The sequence below is a fragment of the Triturus cristatus genome, chromosome 3_2, assembly GCF_964204655.1.
Source record: "Triturus cristatus chromosome 3_2, aTriCri1.1, whole genome shotgun sequence".
In the NCBI taxonomy this organism is placed as follows: Eukaryota; Metazoa; Chordata; class Amphibia; order Caudata; family Salamandridae; genus Triturus; species Triturus cristatus.
The window spans coordinates 926501059-926510724 of NC_140584.1; the positions used below are offsets into that span (position 1 = coordinate 926501059).

Consider the following 9666-nt stretch of genomic DNA (forward strand, 5'->3'; position numbering starts at 1 on the left):
GACCCTCCCTCGTCCTAGGTACCCGGTTCGAGGGGTTTGAAGACTCGCGTGGTCCCTCCTGGGTTACCCCGGGAGGGACCGGTGGCTGCAGGGCTGCTTGCTCCCGTCGCTCCAGGAGCCCCCTCCCTCACCCCCATGTGGGTGGGTGGGGGGCGGGTTCCCGGGTCGAGCGCCTGGCAATTTTTTTTTTCCCGACGGTGCTGTCTGACTCCCAGAGTGGAAGCCTTGAATGGGGCGCCCGGGCCGTTTCGCCGGGCGGCAGACGGACGGACAGCCGGACAGACTGCCGGCGTCCCCTTCCTCCCGCCTCTCCTGGGCCCGCAGGTGGGCGAATGTTTTCGAAAAGTTGCCTGTGACTCTTGGCGGTGGATCACTTGGCTCACGCGCTGATTTAGAACGCAGCTAGCTGCGAGAATTAGTGTGAATTGCAGGACACATTGATCATCGACACTGCGAACGCACCTTGCGGCCCCGGGTTCCTCCCGGGGCTACGCCTGTCTGAGGGTCATCAATCACCCCGGGGCTTCCCCGGGACGTGGCTCGGGCCATCGCAGGGTGAGCTCCGCTTCCCCTTTGTCCCCACACAAGATCAGACCCCCCCGATCGCCCGTGGCAGGGTCCCTCTCCGGGTCCTGCTGCGGAGGTACGCCGCCAGCAAGCCTGGCCCCCCGAGAAGGGGGCCTGGCGACCTGTCCGCCTGGCTGTGTGCTGCGCGCGGCTGTCCGTGGTGTCCCACTGGCTGCCCGCGCCCACATGCCTCGGGAGCCCTCCTCAACGGCCGGCTTCCCGGCGAAACCCCTCCAGATACGATCTGGGGGAAGAGAGCGTGTGCACTGCCAGAACGCCAGGCCCCTGCTCCAGCAGGGGCCTGGCCTTCCCCGGCAACCCCCTTTACGCTCCGGCGTCTTCTTCCGACTACGATCTCAGATCAGACATGGCGACCCGCAGAAGCTGGGCTTGGACCCGGGGCTAGTGCTCCGTCCCAGGGTGTGGGAGCCCCCGTCCTCCAAGCCAGCTGAGGGTCTGGGCGCTGGGGGAAGGGTGTCCACTGGGGCCCGGGGAGGCTCTCCCTGGCCTGGCTAGGGTTCGGAAGCTGGGACCAGGCCCGGGGCTCGTGCGCTGTCCGGCGGGCCCCGGGGTTCGTGAGCCCCCCGTACTGCAAGACAGCCGAGGGTTCGGGCGCTGGGGAAGGGTGTCCACCGGGGCCCTGGGAGGCTCTCCCCGGCCTGGCTAGGGTTCGGACGCTGGGACCAGGCTCGGGGCTCGAGCTCCGTCCGGCAGGCCCCGGGGTGCGGGAGCCCCCCGTCCTGCAAGCCAGCTGAGGGTCCGGGCGCTGGCGGCAGGGGTCCACCGGGGCCCTGGGGAGGCTCTCCCCGGCCTGGCTGCTTTCAGAAGCAGGGACCGGGCCGATGAGCAGGAGTGGCTGGCTTTATCTGCTACACTGGCTGAGCGTAGTTTTCTGCCCACCCCTATATACTATCATTTGCCTAAGTTACAGAAATGCTGGATGTTCATAAGAAAAAGCACACATCTTGACTATCTATGTATGGTTTAATTTGGTTGCCACTATAAAGCATTCTCATTCAGAGGCGTCCGCTGACTGAGTTAGTTTTTGAAGAATTTTACTTTTTGTATTATTCATGTGTGCGTTTTTTTGTTTACTGTATATTAGTGCCCAACATGAACCTGTAGGCTCCACGAAACCTTGGCACAGCATACCCCCCACTCAGTCCTTCCACCACATTGTGTGATTAGTTAAAACTGCTGCTAAGGTCCGTTGGCACGTGTGCACACTAATTACCATTACAGCGGCCACGTCCCACAATGGCACCCGCACTCTAGGAATGCTGCTTATACTTAACATTTTTATTTTCTGTATGTTGATGCCAAACATGACCCCGTAGGCTTCACGAAACCCTGGCACAGCATACCCTCACTCAGCTCCCCCATACCAGCAGCAGGCCTAACACAGCCACTGCATCTCTTCTTGCCCCTAAGCAGTAAATGTAGTTCACCTCAAGTCGCTTCAGCTGAACGAATATACACAACCCCCCATCTTACAGCTTCACTTGTTGCTTTGTGTGTTTTGTTGTGTTACCGTTTGGGACACATTGTGTATTTCTGGCCAAATCTCTTTTTTTGTAGCACGTTAACATTTGTATCATCACTGTAGGAGAGTAGGGTCTGCTTTCAATGGTCACCCCCACTTTTTGCTTTTGCTTCACTGGTTTTCGACTTCGATGTGGCTGTGGGCCTGCTAATCAGACCCAAAGCCCAGCTGTTCTCTCTCTAAACTAATACTATGTACTTTAGGTGCATAACCCAATTGGATAGGATCACCTTATTGGCCCCTGTACAGTGTACCTTAGGTACCCAGGGCATAGGTGTACCCTAGGCCTACCAGGGGCTGTTGATGTATTGTGCCACCCCTGGCCTGGCCTTCCATTATGACACAACTGGCTGATCACTCAGCTGGGGCAAGGTCGTGTAATCACCCCTTGCTTAGGTGTAGTATTCCTATACCTATCCTATATATAGACACATGTGTACCTATCAGCCACTCCTATGGCAGGCCTTAACAATCCTGGAGGCAGAGTGCTTGGTAACATGTGAGATGGTGCTCTAGCATGAGCTGAGCCTGTCTGCAGCTTCCGGAACCATGTCCTTATAGCTGTTCTATGATATAGCCTACCATATACTCTTAAAGTACCTTATAATCTTAAACGGTTATGGTAACTATGGTTTGGCTTTATCGAAACATGTCGTGTAAGCTGTCTAACACTTTGGAATAATACCCCCATACCATTTCTGGCAATGAGGATATTATTCCTCCCTTCTAGAGGGAGAAGACATGTTGAATCCTACTTACCCGGTTAAAGTTAACCAGAGCCCCAGCATCACAAAATGGATGCTGCTGCTGTGAGAAGTTGGCCTGATATATGATGTCACTAATTCTAGTGTACACCTTGTATCAGTCCAAACAACCCTTATGGTGATTGGTTGTAAAGTCAACCCTATAGACCAGCTATCCTAGTGGTAGCATGGACAAGAGCAGTCTTAGGCTAAACTCTGAATGGCATGTGAAGCCAGCTGTTATACCATATGTAATCCCTTGAATACCAAATGAAAGGACACCACAACAGATATATATATATATATATATATAAGTGTATTTATTCTAATCCAACCCTCAGCACTCTTTATGAGATTCGAGGTAAGTACAACACAGTCTTATTCAAGCATACATTAAGTCACACAGGTAAGTAATACAGTTAGGCCCTAGGGGCCACGCAAACCATATACTAAGCAAGTGGTATAAGGACCACTGTCACGGAAATAGGATAGGCCTAGGCCTAGGGAATCGCTGGGGCTACACTATACTACCCAAGGTTAGGAAGTGGGAGGCCCACGGGATTCAGGTGCAGAGTGGAAACACTCACGCGTAATGCGTATAATCGATAGAAATAGTACAGTTTTAGAATTAATAAGATTTAGGACACTTCTGGAGTAGCTAGGAAGTCGAGACTTGAGAACTAGACACTAGGATAGTCAATACCCTGATGAGCACCGGAGTACCCAAGTTACCTAGCCCACGGGCTGCGGGTGCATAGGTGTGAACTTGCGTCGGGTTTCATCTTCGACTCCTATGGATGCCTGAAGGAAAGATGCTGACAGGCAGTCAGTGAAGAGTGTCCGGTGAATCCCAAGGCCGGGATCAAGAAGGAAGGATACCTGCAAGCAGAAGGGACAGAGTCTGGGTCACTAGCCAGTGACCACGTGGAACCAGGAAGGAACCAGGCGATGTCGGGAGATTGCAGGTGAAGAGGTGAAGCTTGTCGCAGCAGCCACGGGTACCAGGAGACTTAGAGGACGATCAGGACCAGGAGGCGAGCTGTCCCACGAAGGCTCGTGCTGTCGGCGGCGTCGAAGTCGAACTAGGACTCACCAAGCCTTGGCAAGCGGTACCCACGAAGAATGGTGGACTTGCTTCTGGTGCAGACCTGGAAGGTCTGGGGTGCTTCTCTTTTACAGAGGAGCGGGAGCCAGTCTGGAGGAGCCAAACCAGCAGTGGAAAATTGAAGGTGTGTCGTCACAAATGTTACTAGCCAACGGGCAAGCAACCGGACAGACGCGGCACGCAGGAAAATGCAGAAGGGCCCCACGCAGGACTCATGGAGTGTGGGGGGCTGATCTTCGGTGCAGATGGTGCTTGGGGTTGGGGCTTCTCAATCCCCGGTGCACAACCTCAAGGGTCCCTCAGAAGCTGCGCTGGAAGATACTCGTCACTTTTCCCAGGTAGCCGGTCCCACGTCTCTCGTCGCCTCCACGGATCTCAGCTCGGCTGTGGATGTGGATCAGGGTCGGAGAAGTCTGGAAGTCCAGGATCTGGTCAGGCTCTGCAGTCGGTCCCTCGTAGAACTTCAGCAAAGCAAAGGGGTAAGTCTCTTGATGGTGCCTGTTCGCACAGGGTGACCACTCCTTGGCCACAAGGGATATTCTTCAGTCGTCTTCTTTCGTCGAATGTCGAAGGTCCAGAGTTTCTGTTCAAGTTGCAGGTTCAGGATAATCTAATCTAGCAGGGCCCAACTAGCTACTAATATACTGGGCTAGTGGGCTGGGCTATCTGCAAGGTCCCTCCTATGGGTGGGACCAGGAAGGGGAGTGGCTACCCCCTCTCTTTTGTCCATTTTCGCGCCAGAGCTGGGGCTGGAGTGCCCCAGCACCGGTTTGAACTGGACTATGCATGGAGCACCTTGTGTGCCCCAGGCATGTCTCATTCCTTTCAGCCCTCCCTGCCCCAATACACTAAAATCTGTCTCCCAAGCAGGAAACCTATTTTCCAGGCCTCCCTGGCTGGGAGGGCTCCCAGCAGCAGGAGGTCAGACTCGTGTCTGTGGCAGCAGCATCCATTTTGTGATGCTGAGGCTTTGGTTAGAGTTAAACAGCAAAGTAGGATTTTAACATGTGTCTCCCTCTAGAAGGGAGGAATAATATCCTCATCACCAGAAATGGTATGGGGGTATTATTCCAAAGTGTTAGACACCTTACACGACATGTTTCGATAAAGCCAAACCATAGTTACCATAACCGTTTAAGATTATAAGGTACTTTGAGAGTATATGGTAGGCTATATCATAGAACAGCTATAAGGACATGGTTCCGAAAGCTGCAGGCAGGCTCAGCTCATGCTAGAGCACCATCTCACATGTTACCAAGCACTCTGCCTGCAGGATTGTTAAGGCCTGCCATAGGAGTGGCTGATAGGTACACATGTGTCTATATATAAGGTAGGTATAGGTATAATATATCTAAGCAAGGGGTGATTACACGACCTTGCCCCAGCTGAGTGATCAGCCAGTTGTGTCTGATTGGAAGGCCAGACCAGGGGTGGCATAATACATGCTGCAGCCCCTGGGAGGCCTAGGGTACACCTATGCCCTGGGTACCTAGGGTACACTGTACAGGGTCCAATAAGGGGATCCTTACCAATTGGGTATGTACCTAGGGTACATGGAGTCCATTTTAAAGAGAGAGCAGACAGCCTGAGACCCTGAATGGCAGGATCTCAGGCCAACTAAGTCGAAAAACCAGCTAGACACTAGGCAAAAAGTTGGGGGTAACCATAGTCAGATATCCACCTTCCTACTGCTGCCACAGACACAAGTCTGACCTCCTGCTGCTGGGAGTCCTTCCAGCGTGGGCGGCTTGGACAATAGGTTTCCTGCCTTGGGAGGTGCGAGCACCACCCCATACAGGAGTTAGTGTATTGGGGCAGGTAGGGACGAAAGAAACTAGACACTGCCTGGGGCATACAAGGTGACCCATGCATAGTCCAGTTCCAACCGGTGCTGGGGCACTCCAGCCCCAGCTCTGGCGCGAAACTGGACAAAGGAAAGGGGGTGTAGCCACTCCCCTTCCTGGTCCCATCCATAGGAGGGACCTTGCAGGTAGCCCAGCCCCCTAGCCCAGTATATTAGTAGCTAGCTGAGCCCTGCTAAATTAGATTAACCTGAATCTGCAACTTGAACAGAAACTCTGGACCTTCGACATTCGACCTCAGGAAGAAGACTGAAGAAATCTCCCTTGTGGCCAAGGAGTGACCACCCTGGGCAACGAGGCACCATCCAGCGACCGTTGCTTGCTTTGCGATTGATCCTACGAGGGATGACTGCAGAGACTGACCAGCGCCGTGACTTTCAGACACCTCTGAACCAGATCCACATAGACAGCGAAGCTGAGACCCGTGGAGGCGACGTGGGACCGGTGACTTGGGAAAAGTGGCTAGTAACTGACTAGCGCGACTTCCGAGGCTCCCTCGAGGCTGTGCTTGGGGAATTGAGAAGCCCCACTCCCGAGCACCATCTGCAAAGAAGACCAGCTCCCCACACTTCACGTGTTCTGCATGGGGCCCTGCACCTGTGTTGCTCGACGTGTTGTCCGGTTGCTGGCCCGTTGGCTAGTAACCTCTGCGACGACGAACCTTTACTTTCATCTTGCTGGTCCGGCTCCTCCAGACTGGCACCCGCTCCTCTGTGAAAGAGAAGCACCGCAGACCTTCCTGGTCTGCACCAGAAGCAAGTCCTCCATCCTGCGTGGGTTCCGCTTGCCAAGGCTTGTTGGGTCCTGACTCTACTTCGACGCCACCGACAGCAAGAGCCTTCGTGGGACAGCTCACCTCCTGGTCCTGGTCGTCCTCGACGTCTCCTGGTACCCGTGGCTGCTGTGACAAGCTTCACCTCTTCACCTGCATCTTCATGACATCGCCTGGTTCCTTCCCGGCTCCTGGCTGGTGACCTAGACTCTGTCCCTTCTGCTTGCAGGTTCCTTCCTTCTTGATCCCCACCTTGGGATCCACCGGACACTCTTCACTGATTGCCTGTCAGCAACTTTCCTTCAGGCATCCATAGAAGTCAATGACGAAACCCGACGCAAGTTCACACCTATGCACCCGCAGCCCGTGCGCTAGGTAACGTGGGTACTTCGGTGCTCACAAGGGTATTGACTATCCTAGGGTCTAGTTTCCGAGTCTTGACTTTCTAGCTATACCAGAAGTGTCCTAAAACTGTTAATTTCTAACTGCTAGTAATTCTATCAACTTTTACGCATTACGCGTGAGTGTTTCCACTCTGCACCTGAATCCCGTGGGCCTCCCACTTCCTAACCTTTGGTAGTTTAGTGTAGCCCCAGCGATTCCCTAGGCCTATCCGGTGTTCATGACAGTGGTCCTTATACCACTTACTTAGTATATGGTTTGCGTGGCCCCTAGGGCCTAACTGTATTACTTACCTGTGTGACTTAATGTATGGTGTCCTTTCATTTGGTATTCAAGGGATTATATATGGTATAACAGCTGGCTTCACATGCTATTCAGAATTTAGCCTAAGACTGCTCTTGTCCATGCTACCACTAGGATAGCTGGTCTGTAAGGTTGACTTTACAACCAATCACCATAAGGGTTGTTTGGACTGATACAAGGTGTACACTAGAATTATTGACATCATATATCAGGCCAACTTCTCACAATCACCAAGGCTAAATTTTTACTGCAATTTTATCCAGCACGATCTATAACCATGGGCGTATTTATATATATATTTTTAAAAAGAAATACACCGCTCTTTATATTTTATTACGATTGCATTTCTATTCAAGTTTTTTTTTAAAAAGCACAAGAGGCTTTTTGCTCGGTTTGTTTTTAGTGGTCTTGTGTGCATTTTCTTTTTATTATATGACCCTATTAATTGTACATTGTGTCGTTACACTATAAAACACAGTGCTTATATTATCATGGCTGCCCGCAATTCCACTAATTTTGTTCTCTACCTAGCCCTAGCCCTCTCACCGCACCAGCAAACAAGTAAAACCTGTTTTCACGCTGCAACAGCATTAATACAGCACGCTCCCCTTTTATACAGTCACCTTCTCAATATCGTATCCTAATAATGCTGCCAAGGTCAATAGGCACACACGCGTGCTCGTCACCATTACAGCTGCCACTTCCTGCCTTGGCACCCATACTCCAGGCATGCTGCCCATTCATCTCCAACGCATCTTGGCTCATTTCATATCGACTTTAGATTAAAAAGTGTACGATTCATCGAAAATGTTGAGTGTGTGGGCATGCTAATAATCTGCTGCATTGCTAAACTTGTAAGGTCCCAAAGGCGAGACCTATTGGCTATGCCAATGCTTGTTTCAATACTGTCTCCAGACGGTTAGGGGAGGATCAGCAGGGATCGGATGCTTCACCCGGAAACTAGGTAAGTACTGGCTGCTTATTATTTTATAGGCACAAGAACACTGCCCCACACACTAGCGCAAAACTTTAAAGAATATAAGCTGCATTTTCTTTTTACAAATTAGGAATATTCCAGCCTGTCTAATGTGCCTGTGCTTACGGTAACGTGCTGGTACACACTTCATGTGCGGGTTATTAATTTGCTTTGGAACATATAGAGGTTTTTAGTAGTGCATTTGAAAGCACCTATAAAAACATTGCTTCTTTTGTACACCACGGCACATCTGGGAAAGGACTTATTCCCCAGTCTTTCTTTCGTTTTCAAACAAAGCTGAGAACTCCGCTCAAACATGCACTATGCTTATTTGGAAAATTGTTGGCCTTTAGGGATCTCTTGAACAATAGTCAGCCCAGCAGGGGAGTTAACTTCCCTAGAATTTAACTTGATGGTGTAAGAAACATTCGTAGAAGCACCAAATACCGCTTATGGCTGGCTGCAAAACGAGCCTTTTTTCACGGACGTAAAGTATGTGAGCACAGCACAACCGCAACACGGCCCCAGATACAGCTCACATCTAAGAAGCTTCTGGCAGGCAACTGTGAAGGCCATAAAACCCCCACTTTCAGGGCGAACACAAGAAATGTAAACATCAAGAGTCCTTGTGGAGCTCAAAGACCTCATAAATCAGGTGCTTATCTCCGGTAACTTCATTCCTCAACTGCCCTCTAAACAGGGACGGGGAGGCAGGATTACGGTTACAGCAGAAGAAACAAGCACTGGCATAGCCAATAGGTCTTGCATTTGGGAACCTTATAAGTGTTTAGCCATGCTGCACTTTACCACCCACCGGGCAAATTTCTGTAATGGAACTAGTACTTATGTAAAGTGCTATGATACCTTCATTCGTGCTACATAATGTAAAAAATAAAAAGGAATGAAAGGAGAAGTGCTTACAGATTTCTGAGGTGGGGAGGCGAAAAGATGCACTCTGTAGAGTTACACTGTGCCTACCTGCTGTAGATGTTTGGATTTTCTCCACAACAGTTAGGGCAAAATGCTGATTGCTAACGTTCTCTGTTTTGTTTAACCAGAAGCATGATCATCTGGTCAACAAATGGTTAAGCATCACAATGTAGCTATTTACTGAAACTAGGGGTGGGCAGAAAACTGCACTCCGCCAGCGTAGCAGATCGGGCCAGCCACCCCTGCTCACCGGCCCGGTCCCTGCTTCTGAAAGCAGCCAGGCCGGGGAGAGCCTCCCTGGGCCTTGGTGGACACCCTTCCCCAGCGCCCGGACCCTCAGCTGGCTTGCAGGACGGGGGTCTCATGCACCCCGGGGCACGCCGGACGAAGCACGAGCCCCGGGCCCAGTCCCAGCTTCAAAACCCTAGCCAGGCCGGGGAGAGCCTCCCCGGGCCCCGGTGGA

The 9666-nt window shown here is 51.6% G+C and overlaps 1 non-coding gene across 1 annotated transcript; it reads left to right on the forward strand.

The window, feature by feature from the left end:
• Nucleotides 1–354: 354 nt before the first annotated feature.
• LOC146858813 (5.8S ribosomal RNA) lies at nucleotides 355–508 on the forward strand. The gene has a single exon (XR_014980486.1). It is a non-coding gene; the product is annotated as a 5.8S ribosomal RNA (ribosomal RNA).
• Nucleotides 509–9666: the final 9158 nt, after the last annotated feature.